The following is an 18,467-nucleotide window of genomic DNA, read 5'->3' on the forward strand; positions in this document are numbered from 1 at the left end:
GATTTTTTGAAGAGATGGTTTTCTAGCTGCGAATTCTTTTAACTTTTGTTTATCGTGGAAGGTTTTCATTTCATCTTCTAATCTGAAGCTTAATTTCGCCGGATACACGATTCTTGGTTGGAATCCATTTTCTTTAAGCGTTTGAAATATGTTATTCCAGGATCTTCTAGCTTTTAGAGTCTGTGTTGAGAGATCAGCTGTTATCCTGATTGGTTTACCCCTAAATGTAATCTGCTTCCTTTCCCTTGTAGCTTTTAAAATTCTCTCCTTATTCTGTATGTTGGACATCTTCATTATAATGTGTCTAGGTGTGGATCTCTTATGATTTTGCACATTCGGCGTCCTGTAGGCTTCTAGGATTTGGGATTCTGTCTCATTCTTAAAGTCTGGGAAGTTTTCTTGTATTATTTCACTGAATAGATTGCTTAATCCTTTGGTTTGGAGCTCTGTGCCTTCCTGTATCCCAATGACTCTTAAGTTTGGTCTTTTGATATTATCCCATAGTTCTTGAATGTTCTGCTCATGGTTTCTTAGTAGACTTGCTGAGCTATCTATGTTCTTTTCAAGTTGAAATATTCTGTCTTCATTGTCTGATGTTCTATCTTCTAAGTGATCAACTCTGCTGGTAGTATTCTCAATTGAGTTTTTAAGTTGGTTTATTGATTCCTGCATCTCTAGTATTTCTATTTGTTTGTTTTTTATTACCTCTATCTCCCTGTGAAATTGATCTTTTATTTCTTGGATTTGTTTGTCAATATGATCTTTCATTGTCTGATTTTGCTGTCTCATGTCTTCCTTGAGACTCCAGATCATCTGAAGCATGTATGTCCTGAGCTCTCTATCTGACATTCCATCTGTTGCAGCTATTACCTCTTCTAAAGTTGAGTTGACCTGCATTGCCTGTGGTCCTTTCTTTCCTTGTCGTTTCATACTGCTGGTGTTTCTTTCTGCTTGGTGAAATTGTTGTGTCTTTGATATTTTCCCCCTCTATTTAATTATATTGCTCTTGTATAGTTGAAAAGTCACCCTTTCAGGGCAGGTAGTGGCTGTGATCCTCCTCCAATTAGTGTGATACTGGGGAGGAGAGATATTAGAAGGGGAGGGAAGAAGTCACTAAAGAGAATGAGTGTAGGCAGGTAGAATTCAAGGAAGGTGGAATAGGAAAATTGAAAGAAGTGAGAAGACAAAAGAAAAAAAAAGTGAAAAGAAAGAAAGAAGAAACGAAAAAAAAATAAAAATTTAAAACCAACAAAAAAAAAGAAAAAAAGAAAAAATTTTATAATGATAGTAAAAAAATGGAAATTAAAGTTTAAAAAATAATAGTAATACTAATAAAATAAAAAGAATTTAAAAAAGTTGAAACCATTAATAGGAACGTTAAAGAACAACAACTACATCAACAACAAAAAGTGAAAATAAAATAAAAAAAATACTAATAATAATCATTAAAAAAAGATAATAATAATAAATGCAGTCATATAGCTCGATTAACTTCTCATCCAGTTGGTGGAGCTATGCCCACTGGGCCAGGCTTTTCTTCTTGATAGGTGGGAACCAATCACTGTGCCTCAGCTCTTCTTCCCAGACTGTGTGGGTCTCTAATCCTGAGTGCCTAGGGCCTTCTCTTGTGGTTCCTCAAGCCAGGCCCCGCTCACCTGTGACACTCACCACAATACTGACTATACGCCAGGTCTGCTGCTCCTGGGAGCCCTGTTTTCATGGGTGCCTGGGCACACCCTTTCTGTTTGCCTCCCTCAGACCCTAAGTTTGTAGGGCTTGGGGCTGAGGGCCCCCAGCGAATTTGTTTGCCCTCAGGTAGCAGCAACTCCCCTGATAGCTGGTGCAAGGGACCTGTTGTCAGCACTGGTGATAGCAATAGCTGGGAGTCCTGCGCCGCTAGTCCTGCGTCACTCCTGATTCCCTGGGTCTGGCTGTGGTGCTCAGTTGGCTTTTACCTCTTTGAGTTCAGGCGGGCCGACTAGTTATTTCAGTGGGATCATTAGTGTTGAGTCCATGAAGCAGGCGAACCTGAGCTAGAATGCAGCCAATTCGGGCTCGGTGTGTTCTGAGAAGGCTAGACCGTTCGCCCGGGGTCCACTTCAGCTCAACCGTGCCTAGTGGTCCTGAGCGAACAGTATTTTGACAGTTTCCTTCTCCCTATGCCCGTGCAGCTGAAGGGGTTAGAGACTTGATCTCTCCGCGTCCGCCGCCATGTTGGATCATTTAGATTTTAAATTGTCACTCATCTTATCAGCTGTTCCATTTTACTCGGTTAAGAGTCTGTTCTAAGGTGCTCCGCGGAAAGCGGTGGCAGCAGCGGTGGTGGCTGCAGCGGCGGTGGCGGTGGCGGCAAAGCTGTGGCCTTCGGGACCCTCGTGGAGGGGGTGCGGGCTGGGGGAGGGGAGGCAGCGCCTCGGGGCCCGCGCGGGCTGGGTACTGGGCACGCGAGAGAGCGGGTGGGGTGGGGGAAAGAGATTGAGATCTAGATTTAGGGAGTGAGCGTGGGAGGAGAGATGGCGGGGGAGAAGCGAAGCGGAGAGGCGGAGAGGGGAGTGAGAAGGGGCCCAGGGAGCCTGGCAGCTCGGGGGCTGCAGCCTTACTGCTCGTGCTGAAGTCGTGGCGGATTCACTCCATCTAGGCCCTTTTCTTGACACGGTGCTGAATCCTTGTCGACAGATGTCCTTTGATGATCTTTACTTCTTCTTTTAAGAAGCAGCAACATACGCTGCGGCGGCGGTGGCGCGGAGCACAGAGCGGCTCACTCATTCCCAGCCGCCATCTTCGGTCAATCTCTCTAATGTTCTAGGTTTATTTTTTAATGCTTTCCTTGGCACACTTTGAAGCTCATTGGTTCTGCCAACATTTATTGAGCACTTACAAGTGCCAGGTAGTGTGTTAATGACTCAAAAGTGGGGAAAAAAGAGTTTAAGTATATTCATAATCATATGGAGTTTGCAATATAGTCAAAAGAAACAAAGATATAAACAAATGGGGGCAAAGGGGTATTAAATGTCTGTGGCAAAGACTTCAGAACACAGAGTACATTCAGTAGGAGAGGAGTCTATCATATATGATTTCCAGGGAAATGCCAAGGATAGGTTTTTCCTGCGATAATAAGGTACTGGAGCAAAGTTTGGATGGGTGAAATTTTGTATGAGCAGAGTTTGCCAATGAGCAGGTCAGTGGAGGTGCATGGTCCAGAGGACCAGGGCACAGCATTAGAGGCATGAAAACTTGAAGTAATTGCATGTGTCTGGAGCTCTGGGTGCTGGGAAGGAAGCCGTACAAGTCAACATGACCTCAAATCCAGATCATGAGGCCGATTATTTGGACTTCACTAAAGGACAGGAAGCTTCTGTAGAGTATAAGGAATAGCTGACACTACAAAGTTAACTCCGTGACCAGATTTACATTCTTCACACAAAACATTCTGATATTCGGGCCATCCACATATCTCTGACCAGTGAGAAGATAGGTTGTAACATTATTCTTATAACTTGAGGAGACAAAAAGGATGAGGTCCACCTACCACAGGCTATGTGGCAGTGCAGATAATGCAAAGATTAGATTAAAGATGTTGGGTTGATAAAACCTATTGAAGTTTGGTCACACTTGAATACATTTTAGCTTTGATACCCAGGCAGATGATAACACAGAGACAGAAGTGGGGACTGCGAAGTGATAAGGTTAGTTTGCAATGTGCCAAGTTCCCAGGGCATGTGGGTCATCAGCTTGGAATTTCATAGTCACTTAACCAACTGAGTACAAAAGACGAGGGAAAGCTTGAGGACTACCAATGAAAATGGGGATGCTTTTCGATTGTTTGCCAAATACTTGAGGGTCTTGTATGCGCCAAGCACTGTTCTAAGTATTAAGGAGGTGAGATGAGGGAAGTGAATGGGATCTTCTAGTAACTTAGTAACTATATAACAAGCATTCTCAAGTGAGAGAAGAAGTCCTGGGATCAGGAAACCTGACAGATGAACACTGTGTTTCATCTGAGACCTAAATTGTGTCTGGAGCTAGCCATGTGAAAGAGGGTTGGGAAAGAAATGGATAAGAAAAAGAGTATTCCAGACTGAGGGAATATCAATGTTCAAAAGAATTGAGAGAGCACCTATGGATATTTGGAGGATAGTTCTCATAGGTCATCATTTGGAAGGTGTTGGAAATCTGGTGGGGGAAGCAGAGAGAGTTAGAAACATTCTACTTGGTGCATCTCCCCTGCCTCCCCCAGGAGCCTCTTTAAAATCTTCTCTTCCTGTTATCAACTCATCATGCTCATGGGCTGCTCTTACTGAGATTCCATGTTGTGTGAACCTCAAGTGGAACCCTGAGCTCTGCAGAGTCGCAACCCCAACAAACTCATGCACTAGGAATGAAAAAAGCATTCTGGCAAATAAAAAGCAAATGCACTCTGCCCAGCACAACCACAAACCATGAACAGGAATCTGCCTAGGGGAATAGAAAATCCATTTAAACCCAAAAGTAATGATAACAACAGAAAACATGCCATTTGTATAGCATCCTTCAATTCCCAAGCACTATTCACACTATTTCAGGAGTAAAATGAGGCTTAAGATGATATGGGAAAGATCCTAACCAGAAGTGGAATTTGAGTTTTCAGGTTTCAAATACCATGCTTGTTTTTTTTTTTTTTTTTTTTGTTTTTTTTTTTTTTTTTTTTTTGTTGTTGTTGTTTTACTGGATTAGAGGAAACAGTTAAGAGGGAAGCCTCTTGGGCCAGATAGCATGTAAGTCTTAGGTAAAATATCTTTTCAAGTTTATCCCCTCATCAATAAACTCAATAGTTATAATACCAAGATTGTAAGGTGATTGTTATGTATTTAAAATGGTAATAGAAGAACCTGTCACATAGAAAGCATTTATTTATTTATTTATTTATTTATTTATTTATTGAGGTTTTTTTCATATTGAAAAATATATTTATAATTTTCTTTTTTTCTGGTTCTTCAAAACATTTCAAAGCTCATGACATATCATCTTTCATACATTTGATTCAAGTGAGTTATGAACTCCCATTTTTACCCCAAATACAAATTGCAGAATCACATCAGTTACACATTCACAATTTTTACATAATGCCATATTAGTGACTGTTGTATTCTGCTGCCTTTCCTATCCCCTACTATCCCCCCTCCCCTCCCCTCCCATCTTCCCTCTCTCCCTCATCTGCTGTTGTTCAATTCTCTCCCTTGTTACCCCCCCTTTCCCCTCACAACCTCTTATATGTAATTTTGTGTAACATTGAGGGTCTCCTACCATTTCCATATGCTTTCCTTTCTCTCTCCCTTTCTCTCCCCCCACTCGTCTCTGTTTAATGATAATCTTTTCCTCATGCTCTTCCTCCCTGTTCTGTTCTTAGTTGCTCTCTTTATATCAAAGAAGACATTTGGCATTTGTTTTTTAAGGATTGGCTAGCTTAGCTTAGCATAATCTGTTCTAATGCCATCCATTTCCCTGCAAATTCTGATTTTGTCATTTTTTAGTGCTGCGTAATACTCCATTGTGTATAGATGCCACATTTTTTTTTTATCCATTCATCTATTGAAGGGCATCTAGGTTGGTTCCACAGTCTAGCTATTGTGAATTGTGCCGCTATGATCATTGATCATAACAGGCAGGTGGACCAATGGTACAGAATAGAGGACACAGAAACCAATCCACAAAAATACAACTTTCTTATATTTGATAAAGGGGCTAAAAGCATGCAATGGAGGAAGGATAGCATCTTCAACAAATGGTGCTGGGAAAATTGGAAATCCATATGCAACAAAATGAAACTGAATCCCTTTCTCTCGCCATGCACAAAAGTTAACTCAAAATGGATCAAGGAGCTTGATATCAAATCAGAGACACTGCGTCTGATAGAAGAAAAAGTTGGCTAAGATCCACATACTGTGGGGTCGGGCTCCAAATTCCTTAATAGGATGCCTATAGCCCAAGAGTTAATAACAAGAATAAACAAATGGAACTTACTTAAACTAAAAAGTTTTTCTCAGCAAGAGAAACAATAAGAGAGGTAAATAGAGAGCCTACATCCTGGGAACAAATTTTTACCCCTCACACTTCAGATAGAGCCCTAATATCCAGAATATACAAAGAACTCAAAAAATTAAACAATAAGATAACAAATAACCTAATCAACAAATGGGCCAAGGACCTGAACAGACACTTCACAGAGGAGAACATACAATCAATCAACAAGTACATGAAAAAATGCTCACCATCGCTAGCAGTCAGAGAAATGCAAATCAAAACCACCCTAAGATACCATCTCACTCCAGTAAGATTGGCAGCCATTATGAAGTCAAACAACAACAAGTGCTGGTGAGGATGTGGGGAAAAGGGTACACTTGTACATTGTTGGTGGGACTGCAAATTGGTGCGGCCAATATGGAAAGCAGTATGGAGATTCCTGGGAAAGCTGGGAATGGAACCACCATTTGACCCAGTTATCGCCCTTCTCGGACTATTCCCTGAGGATCTTGAAAGCATTTATTTAAATAAAGCCTTTATTACCAGGGGTGTGATCAGACTCAATGATGCCCTCAAAAACACAGATTTCCCAGGCTCTACCCCTAGACATACCGATTAAATACACTTGGATGAGGTTTGGGAATCTGTATTTTTTAAAGAACACTCCCAAGGACTGAAGTACACATCTTAGTTGGAGAAATATTGCTTCTTAAAAAAGATATAAGAGACTGAGTTCAGAGTAACGTCTACCTGGAGATACAGGAATTAATTCCATCAGGGCTTATATCAGGTGGGCTCATCTCAGATCCTAATACTTTTTCCTTAAGGGTCAATGAATTTTAGGGATAGAAAGAAGGCGTCCACGAGGTGGGAGTGAGCTGACTGTGTTGTCCACCCTCTTCCTTTTCTTATCCATCCCTACCACTGCTCAGTTCTGAACGTTAAGTTTGGACAGCAGTTCTGTGTGCAGCTCACCCAGCTGAGAGTGCCAGAGATAAAAGCCTGCTATGCCAGGGCAGAGGCCTCTCTCAGCTTTGAGCTCTTGTCTCTACAGTGAGATTGCACAAAGGAAGAGTGAAGACCCTGCTGAACAGGATTTCACCAGGGCTGTCACACCATCTTTTAGCCCAAAAGAATGTGGGCTGGCTTGCTGCTAGTGACAAATTGAAATAGAGGATGATCCTAGGATAGCAGTCTGTATAGTAGCCACAGCCCTAAGCACTTTACAGAAAGAACCAGGTCTCTAGCAGGGAAAGGGAAGATGCTGGACTCATTCATTTATTTGATCAATATTTGTAGAACATAAACTATGCACCAATGATTATTCTAAGTGTTGGGAACAAAAATATAAACAATAAAAGGTTTCTCTCCTCATGAATGTTTTGTGGTAGAGAAAGGGATGAAAATGCCTTACACTAACATGGGTTTAATGGCAGTTAAGCTCCTCATTCAAAAGAAAAGCAATGGATTATATGTCTGTATAAGTAATGCTAGCTGTTATAACTAACACTCCCAAACCTCAGTGGTTTGATCATGTGATAGTCTGGTTGGACGTTCAATATATAGTCTTCTATGCAGTAATTCCAGGATCTATGGCTTAGTTAATTCCTAGACATGGAAAGGAGAGTGGGGAGAGAGAGAAAGAAAGGTGGGTGGAAGAGACAGAGACGAAGAGATTAAAAGACTGCTATGATTCGGGTATGGTTTGTCCCCACAAAGTTTATATAATGGAAGCTTGTTCCCCAATGTTGCAATATTGAAGTGGTGGAAGAAATGAAAAGTAAAAAAATAGAAACAGGTTAGGTCATTAGGGGCACAACTTCTAGAAGGGATTAATGCCCACCTTGCAAGAGCAGGATTTTATGAACCCAAGCTACCCAACATACTCTGTCCTCTCTGCACAAATGCATTTCCATTTCCACTTCTTCCGTATGCTGGACATAGCCAGTGGTCCCACACTAGGGGCTGAAAAGATGAGGCCATCCAATCTTGGACTTTCAGGCTCTAAAACATTGAGTTAAATAAACCTCATTTCTATATCCAGCATCAGGAGGATCCAGCATCAGGAGTTCTGTTATAGCAACACGAAACAGACTAATACAAGGACTCTATGCCTTGTTTTAGAGAGCAGTCATGAAAAATTAGTGTGCTCACTTTATTCAACATCCCACTAGCAAGAACTGAACAAAATTAAAAGGGAGGTTGAAAAATTAAGAGAATCCCATGCATATTGGCAAGCACAAACAGTTTCTGCTACAAAAAGTTAAAGGTAAAATTAAAAGAGATAAGGGAGGAACACCAAGATGCCGCACGTGAGTGAATATGAATGAGCAAGACTGACATGTGGAGGCCTGAAGAAAGAAAGAAAGAAAGAAAAAGAACTATTTCCAACTACCTTAATCCCACCAAACTATGATGTCCTTATTTTGATTGAGGAACAATCCATTGATAAGCAGTTCTCTGTAGCACAGAGAGATAATTTTCCTCCCTGGGATAAATAATGGTCATGTCCTAGTAACTCATGGAGACCTCAAAAACCAAAACCATCCTTCTAAAACTGAGCCGTTATAATCTAAGCTGTTTGTGGATAACTGTAGAAATATGACCATTCTTATTTTAAGCATCAAGTGTAATCCTCTAGGAATAAAGCATGTCTTTGGTGATAACCTGAAATTCCAGAGACAATAACCAGGAATATCCACATCTCTATTGATCACATGAAGTGCCATTCAAGGTAAGGATAAAGAATTGCAGAGGAAGGAATCAGAAAAAAAAAATTGAGGGATTAAAAAAAATGCACTCCACAGGTTGCCCCAACTCTGAAAAGAAATTGGATCAAGAGGAAGTTAGTTAATTCTGTAAGACACAAATAATGATGGGTGCTGGGGGTGGTTCCTATTCTGAATGGAGACATCAGATGTTGGCCTCCAACCGTTTTGGAGGAACTCCATCACTTCCTTGTTTCTTGTTACCACTCCAAAGATGATTCCAAATGCTGAAGTTGGACACAATATGCTGCTGCTAAATTTTAGCAGCAGGAGAAGGATTTCTCAAGCATTTCCATTTTACCTGCCTTGAGTAGCAGAGAGGGGGATTACTATAGGTAAGGTTCCTGAAGTCTTCTTCTTTGACATGTCTTTTTATTATTTCCTCAATTAATGTTCTATCTCCCTGACTGGTTGTAGATGATGATGGTGATGAAGATAACTATGATGATGATGACAATAATGATGGTGTAACACTTGTGGATTATCAGTATTCTGTCAGACACTGTACTACGCATTTTTCATTTATTTCATTTCATCCTCCAAAGAGCCCAGTGACAGATTATGGTCTCCACCTTTATAAGTAGAGAAAAAATAATCAAGGCTCAGTGATATAATTAATGGTTCCAAGGCACATTTAGTGAATGAGAGAGTCTGGGTTGTAATATTCTAGTCTTTCTGGCTCCAAGCCCAGTTCTTTACCACTGTGAGAGCAGTATCTGGGTGGTTAATTCTAGCCTCCTGGCCTCCCTTGCTCAGGCCCTGGAGCCCTGACATCCAATCATGTGTTACTTTGGTGGCAGATTCTAACACTAGAACCACCAAAGAAGAAGAGAGAAGGAAATAAAGTCCCTCTTTCCTCAAATCCCAGTTGCTCAGAAAAGGGAGCAATCCTGAAAGTTGAAACTCCAGCAGACAGGAGGTTGACAGCCTATCTCTAGTAGGACACAATTGTTCCTGACAGGTTTATCAGCAGCTGGGTGCTTGCAATGAAATGTAAAACATGGGGGTTTTGTTTCGAGAGAAAAAGCTGCTGCTAAAAAGCAGTTAGATATTTTATCTGAAAGCCCTGGAGCAGGGATTCTGGGAGATAGTCTCACTGGGTCAATCTTATTTGGATCCTCTCTTCTCCTTAAGTTTTCCCAAACCTCTAACCTGCCATCTTTCCAAATTCTCCTGGGAGGCCTTCCTTTTCCTGCCTGTTGACTTACGATTTAGCTAGGAAATATTTGGACAGCCCTTGTTGATAAACCTCCCTCGACAAGAGTTCAGCCTTGGAGGTCAGTAGATCCAAGCATCTGATACACAGTGGTGAACATGAGCTGTCCGGAAATGATGAGATTTGATCCTGAGCTCTGAGAGTTGAGGTGCAAGACCAGAGTGGAATCATAGTAGTAGGCTTAGGTTGGAGGAAAGAGCAACCTACTTTCCAGACCAAATATGGCACCAAAAGGCAATACCTTTGAGAAATCCTACAAAGGATAACACAGCCCTCTAATCTGTCACATGAAGTGATGTGGATCACAGTGAGCAAAAGACTTTCCCAAGGTCATATAGGTATTATGAGTTTTATCTAAGTACCTCCTTCCCACCTCCTATTTATCCTTGAGACTGGGGTCAAAGATGACCTCTTCCAACAGCTAGCTAAGTTGCAGTCTGCCTTCACCATCTTATCACACCACACCGTAACCAGGGTGTACTCACCACATGAATCCAAACTCCCTCAGATCAGGAACCAAATATCATTTCTCTGTTTTCTCCTCCATCTAGCCCAGACCAGACACGAGGTGAGAGTTTGATACAAATGACATCCTTAAAGCTTCAACTTGACACACACACTCCTTCATTTCTCTCCCCATTATACTGAGTGGCTTCTGTATCATTAAGCTGTATATCCCAACAGAAGAAATATGTGGTCTAGGGTGTTGTGCAATATTCACTGGGTAACAATGACCAAAAGAGCTTCTAAAAGCTGGAGGGAACAGGAGACATTCAAACCTCCACATCTCCACTTTTAGTGCTTTAATTTAAAAGATTACTATGGACTTTCTTGTTGGTGTACCTGCTGTCCTCACTGCTCTGGTATCCAAAGGGGTGTCAGGTGGAGAGGTGATGATGTCCCTATGATGAAACCAGGAGAATGAAAGGTCCGGACATCTGGTTATGTCCTCATTCCACACCAAAATATGTAGAAATTGCTGTTATTCTTCCAAAGCAGAAAGTGGACACATTACATCAGGAAACCTGAGGTTTTGCTGCAGCCATGAAGAACGATGGGAAAGTCGATAGTCACTTTCAGGGTGGCTAAGCAGAAAAGTGATAGCAAAATGGGAGGGATGCTGATAACCACTTGGTACCTGTTAGGTGCTGATTCCCATCTACATGTTTTCATATATTATCTGATTAAATATTGGCAACAAGGTTTTAGGGTAGGTATTGTCTCCATTATATGGAAACAGAAACTGAAGTTAGTAGCTTGCAAATGGGCACACAGCTACTGTGTGGTTAAGTCTCAATCCCTGCATTTTAATACCAATGCACTGTCCCTGCATTTTCCACCATTCTGTGCTGGAAATTTAAGATCCATCATCCATGCTCCTAGTCAATTAATATTTTTATGACTTCCAATCAGGCACTCTCTGCCCCCACCAGCCTTACTCCTATTCCTCTTTTTACTGTCTCCAAAGAGCTTGTCTTCTACACAGGAGAAATAAATTGATAAATTGTACACTTGACTCTCTGGCATGTTTGTTAGGGCCAGTAGTACCCAGAAATTATAAAAAAAGTTTTTATCAGGATGAGAAAATACAGAGGAAGAAGATACAGACATTGACCACAAGCCACAAAATACTATATGTATTGTCTGTTTTTCATTACTATAGTGAAATACTTGTGGCATGCTCACTTTATAAAGAAAAAAAAAGGTTTATTTTGGCTCATGGTCCTGAAGGTACAAAGTTGTAGAGCCACATGTGGTGCTATCTTTCTGGCTGAGTCCCAAAGTGGCATAGAGCATCAAGTGGAAAAAGACAGGGAAAACATGTGTCTTTCTCTGTGTTTATTCGGGTCTTCCTCTCTCCTTCATAAAGCCACCTAGATACAGTCACAGAGCTCCATCTTGATGACCTTATATAATCTTAATTAATTTCCAAAGGCCATACCTCTAAACACCATCCTCTTAATACACATTGACACATGACTTTGAGGATTAAAGACCTACATGAGGTCAGGTGGACAAACTATATTCAAAGTGTAGCATGATCTGGAAATTTCCCATGAAACACCACATGACCTGGACAATGATCAGGGTAAAAACATCAAAACAACTTTTTCAGGGAAAAACATGTACACAGTGTTGCCTTCCTCAGGACTATCTCGGTATACCAGGTTTTAGCCTCTGCATAAAACATTCTGTGGAATGATTTTATGAGTGATATTCTTTCAGGGCACACAGTAAGGTGTGTACATCCTCATTCTGTAATGTGCAATGGATAGTACTGACTCTGCTGCATACAGTATCCCGAAATAAAGCAGTTTGCCTGTGGTGATCCGACTAGTCTGGGCACATAGGCACCACATGTTACAACTTTTAACTAGGATTGTTCTCATTCTCAACCTGTCAGTTGGAACCAATGGCCTATGAGGAAAGGACTCCTTGAAGGCAATCCTACCATGTGTGAAGCTACAAGCTGATGAAGGTTTCAACATTGGCAGGTATCAAGCTTCTGTCCCCTTGTTAAGGTGTACTGTCACTTTACCATTCTATTAAAAAAAAAAAAAAACAGGTATGTTGGGATTCTGCAAAAAGCAGTGAATGTTTTACCATAGTCATTTGTAACATTAAACCTGGGTCTTTCCCAAACCTGCAAAAGATTCTTACTCTGGCTCCAAATAGCAGCCAATGCAACCACTGAACTAATGGCGGCTAACCCCCATGTATCATCCGGGAGGTATGCAGCTTTGGGAAGTTATGCACTTGGAGCAGTTATAGTATCCCAGTGCAACCCATTATGGCATCATTAGCAAGAAAATAACATTCCGGATATTAATGCTTGTAATAATTTCACTAATAAACCTGCTTTCCAAAATGAAAAATCCCTCCATGGATCATTGTGTAGGTGCTACTTGGCCAAGGGATGCGGTGTTCATGAATAAAGTATCTCAAATGGCCTCTAGCCCTCCACATCCTCTCCTGAGGCAGGCCCACCTGCAAAAACTATCATTTTTTTTCAACGTGATTTATATTCATTTAGTAGTCAAGAACCTCTTTGGAGTTATTTTCTCTATTTCTTAAATGTATATAAGTATTTTTTTCCTTTTTCAGTTAGAAATAATTTCACTGACAAAATAGATTTTGCTTAAAGAATGTGAAATCGAGATTTAAAAAAAAAAATCTTAGAATATGGCTTTAAGGAAGACCGACAATTATTTGTATTCGACTTTCAGGTAGTGAGGGAAGAACCAAATCACATTGCACATTGCCCCTCTCTGAGTCCCATACAATCTAGCAAAGGAGATAGTACTCACAGGAGTGGCCAGGAAAGGGATATTCAAAGGGGCAATACTAAAGCTGAGCTTCTGTCTTTGTTTTGCCCTCAGTTTTTTTTTAATTTAAAAGTTTTATTTATTTATTTTTGTGTTACAATTCTTAATACACATATACCACAATTTTTATATCTCTATTTGTATATAAAGTATGTGGTATATATGTGTATTAAGAATTGTAATGCAAAAAAAAAAAAAAAAAAAGAATAGCGTTACCTTAGAGGGAAGTGAAAGGAGGGGAAGGCAGGGGATACGGGGATAAGAAAGATCATGGAATGAAACAGACATTATTACTTTATGTATGTATGTGACTGTATGACCAATGTGATTCTACAATATGTACACTCAGAAAAATGAGAAATTATATCCCATCTATGTTTATCTATATCAAAGTATATAAGTGCATTCTACTGACATGTAACTAATTAAAACAAAAAAATTAATAAAATAAAATAAACTCTCTTAAAATCAAACCATTAAAAAAATAACAATTTTACTATTGTTCAAGCATTTTGCACTATTTTTTGATATTTCTTGCTTGGTTGTTTTAATAATCAGTTTCTTCCTCTCTTATTTTTAGCATCCCATATGATTCATGAAGTATTTCATATTTTCTAAAGAAAAATATAATCATGTTAATAATAAAAAAGAGTTTTATTATGGTACTTTTGACATAAAATAAACACAATATGTATGATTTGATATGTTTTTGCCATTTGTACATGTCCATGAAATTATCACCACCATCAGAATAATAAATATGTTCATTAACTCAAGATTTCCTTGTGCTTCTTTGTAATTTCTCCTTCTCCCTTACATTTCTACTATTTTATGTATATGAAATAATATAGTTCATATTCTTTTTTTGTCTGCCTTCATTCATCAGGATAACTTTTTTTGAAGTCTAAATATTCTTAATTTTTTTAATTTGATCTGATTAGTTACACATGAGAGTAGAATGCATTTTGACACATCATATATAAATGGAGTATAACCTCTAATTCTTCTGGTTGTATATATTGTAGAATCACACTGGTCATGCAATGTTATATGTGCATAGTGTGATCATGTGTAATTCATTCTACTATCCTTCCTACCCCTGTACCCATTCCCCTCCCTTCACTCCCATTTGCCTAATCCAAAGTACCTTTATTTTTCCCTAGCCATCCTCATTATTGTGAATTAGTATCTGCATATCAGAGAAAACTTTGGCTTTTGGTTTTTGGGGATTGGGTTATTTTATTGAGCATGATGTTCTCCAGCTCCATTCATTTACAGGCAAATGCCATCATATCTTCTTCTTTAAGGCTGAGTAATGTTTCATTGTGTTTCATACCACATTTTCTTTATACACTTGATCTATTGAAGGGCATTTAGTTTGGTCCCATAGTTTATCTATTGTGAATTGAGCTGCTATAAACATTGATGTGTCTGCTTCACTGTAATATACTGATATTAAGTTCTTTGGATATAAACCAAGGAGTGAGATAGCTAGGCCAAACTGTGGTTCCATTCCAAGATTTTTGAGGAATCTCTATACTGCTATCCATAAGAGTTGCACCAATTTGCAGTCCCACCAGCAACGTATGAGTGTAACTTTTTCCCCACATCCTCACCAACATTTACTGTTGTTTGCGTTCTTGATAATTGCCATTCTGACTGAAGTGAGATGAATTCTTAGAGTAGTTTTGATTTGCATTTCTTTAATTGCTATAGAGATGTTGAATATTTTTTATATACTTGGTGATTGATTGTATTTCTTTTTCTGCAAAACGTCTATTCAGTTCCTTAGCCCATTTGTTAATTAGGTTATTTATTTTTTTGGTGTTGAGTTTTTTTTTGTTTGTATGTTTGTTTTTGGGGTTTTGTTTTTTTTTTTTTTTTTGAGTTCTTTATAGACCCTGGATGTTAATGCTATATCTGAGTTGCCTGTGGTAAACATTTTCTCCCATTCTGTAGTCTCTCTCTTCACATTATTGATTTTTTTCTTTACTGAGAAGCTTTATAGTTTGAATCCATACCATTTACTGATTCTTGATTTTACTTCTTGTGCTGTAGGAGTCTGTTAAGGAAGTCAGTTCCTCAGCCAACATGGTGAAAATTGGGCCTACTCTTTCTTCTATTAGGCAGAGGGTCTCTGTTCTAGTGTCTTTGAATTGATCCACTTTGAGCTGAGTTTTGTACAGGGTGAGAGAGAGAGGTTTAATTTCATTGTGCTATATATGAATTTCTAGTTTTCCCAGCACCATTTGTTGAAGAGGCTATAATTTTTCCAATGAATGTTTTTGACACCTTTGTCTAGTATGAGATGATTATATTTATGTGGGTTTGTCTCTGTATCTTCTATTGTGTACCATTGTTTTACATGAATGTTTTGGTGCCAATAACATGCTGGTTTTGTTACTATGGCTCTGTAAAATAGTTTAAGGTCTGTTATTGTGATGCCTCCTGCTTCATTTTTCTTCCGAAAGAATGCTTTAGCTATTCTGGGTCTCTTATTTTTCCAGATGAATTTTACTGCTGAGGGCCATTGCCAAGTAGGAATGACGCATCGAAATTTCCTTGCCAGCGTACCCCATGTTAAATGGACTTGTCTTGGAAATCCGCTGTGACCTTGCATGTGTGTTTGAGAAAGGTGACCCTGCTCAAGGACGAGGGTGGATCCAGGTTTAAGGTGTATCCTGCAGGTTTGAGGAAGTATCCCGCTCCTTGGGTTTAGGGCGTTCCCGTTTAAGACAAGTTTAAGGTGTTCCCGGTTTAAGACAATGTGGTTTTAGGGAAGTTCCAGGTTTAAGTTTATTGCTGCTGGGAATAGGGCATTCCTGCTGCCTGAGTTCCCGTTGAGTTCTCGAGTTCTCGTGGAATTGAGAAAGATTTTGGGACTTGAATTGTGCGGCAGAACTTGGATTTCCCCAGAACGTGTGTAGAGGCCGGTGTGAGTTCAGGAATAAAGAATTGCTGTTTGAATCTACAAGGTGTGTGGTGGCTCGTGATTCTGTGCCCAGCCAAGACTGTGGCATTATACTATTGTTTTTTTTTTGTTTTTTTTTAACTTCTATGAAGAATGTCATTGGGATTCTAATAGGAATTGCATTAAATCTGTATAATGCTTTTGGCAGTATGGCCATTTTGACAATGCTAATTCTACCTATCCAAGAGCATGAGAGATCTTCCGGTCTTCTAAGGTCTTCTAATTCTTTCTTTAGTGTCTTATAGTTTTCATTGTAGAGGTCTTTTATCTCTTTTGTTAGATTGATTTCCAAGTATTTTATTTTATTTTTGAGGCTTTTATGAATGGGGTAGTTTTCCTAATTTCTCTTTCAAGGATTTATCACTTATGTATAGGAACGTGTTTGATTTATTGTTGTTTATATCCAGCTGAATTTGTTTATTATTTCTAGAAGTTTTCTGGTGGAATTTTATGAATGTTCTAAATATAGAATCATGTTGTTGGCAAATAGAGGGAGTTTGAGTTTTTTGTTTTTTGGGTTTTTTTTTGTTTTGTTTGTTTGTTTTCCTGTTTGTTCCTTTAACTTCTTTTATCCGTCTAATTACTTTGGCTAGAGTTTCAAGAACAATATTAAATAGAAATGGTGAAAGAGGGCATCCTTGTCTTGTTCCAGTTCTTAGAGAAAATGCTCTCAATTTTTATTCATTTAGAATGATGTTGGCATCGGCTTTAGCTTAGCTAGCTTTTGCAATGTTGAGGTATGTTCCTGTTATCCTTAGTTTTTCTAGTGTTTTGAACATAAAGAGGTGCTGTATTTTGTCAAATGCTTTCTCTGTATCGATTGAGATGATTGTGATTCTTGTCTTTAAGTCTACTGATGTGATGAATTACATTTGTTGATTTCCATATGTTTAACCAACCTTGCATCCCTGGGTTGAATCCCACTTGATCATGGTGTACTATCTTTTTAATATGTTTTTGTATACAATTTGCCAGAATTTTATTGAGAATTTTTAGCATCTATGCTTATCAGAGATATTGGTCTCAAGTTTTCTTTCCTTGATGGGTCTTCTGGCTTTGGTATCAGGGTGATACTAGTTTCACTGAATGAGTTTGCAAGGTTCCCTCCTTTTCTATTTCATGGAATAATTTAAGGTATATTGGTAATAATTCTTGTTTGAAGGTCTTATAGAACTTTTCTGGGAATCCACCTGATCCTGAGCTTGTCTTGGTTGGTAGACTTTAATGGCATCTTCTCTTTCATTACTTGAAATTGGTCTATTTAAATTGTATATGTTCTCCTGATTCAGTTTGGGTAGGTCATATGTCTCTAGAAATTTGTCAATGTCTTCAAGATTTTCTATTTTATTAGAGTATAAATTTTCAAAATTGTTTCTAATTATCTTCTGCATTTCAGTAGTCTGCATTGTTATATTTTCTTCTTTATCATAAATTTTATTAATTTGGGTTTTCTCTCTCTTTATCTTCATTAGTATTGCTTAGGGTTTATCAATTTATTTGTTTTTTAAAAGAATCAACTTTTTGTTTTGTCAATTTTTTGAATTGCTTCTTTTGTTTCAATTTCATTTATTTCAGTTCTGATTTTAATCATTTCCTATATTTTATTGCTTTTAGTGTTAGTTTGTCCTTCTTTTTCTAGGGCTTTGAGATGTGTTGATAGGTCATTTATTTGTTGACATTCTATTCTTTTAATGAATTCAATAAACTTTTCTATTGTAAACAATAAACTTTCCTTTTAGCACTATCTTCATAGTGTCCCAGAGATTTATATATGTTGTAACAGTGTTCACATTTACTTCTAAGTATTTTTTTAATTTCATCTCTGGTGTCTTCTGAAACCCATTGTTCATTCAGTAGCATATTATTTAGTTTCCAGGTGTTTGAATAGCTTCTATTTTTTATTTAATTATTGATTTCTAATTTTATCTCATTATGATCTGATAGAATGCAGGGTATTGTCTCTACATTTTTTTTTTGTATTTTTCTAAGAGTTGCTTTGTCTATTTTATGGTCTATTATATGGTCTATATAGAAAAGGGTTCATGTGCTACAGAGAAGAAAGTGTATTTGCTCATTGATGGAAGAAATATTCTGTATGTCTTATAAGTCCAAATTATGGGTTGTATTATTTAGTTCTGTAGTTTCTTTGTTTAGTTTTTGTTTGGGAGATCTATCCAGTAGTGAGA

Source organism: Urocitellus parryii, chromosome 4, assembly GCF_045843805.1.
Source record: "Urocitellus parryii isolate mUroPar1 chromosome 4, mUroPar1.hap1, whole genome shotgun sequence".
Taxonomy (NCBI): domain Eukaryota; kingdom Metazoa; phylum Chordata; class Mammalia; order Rodentia; family Sciuridae; genus Urocitellus; species Urocitellus parryii.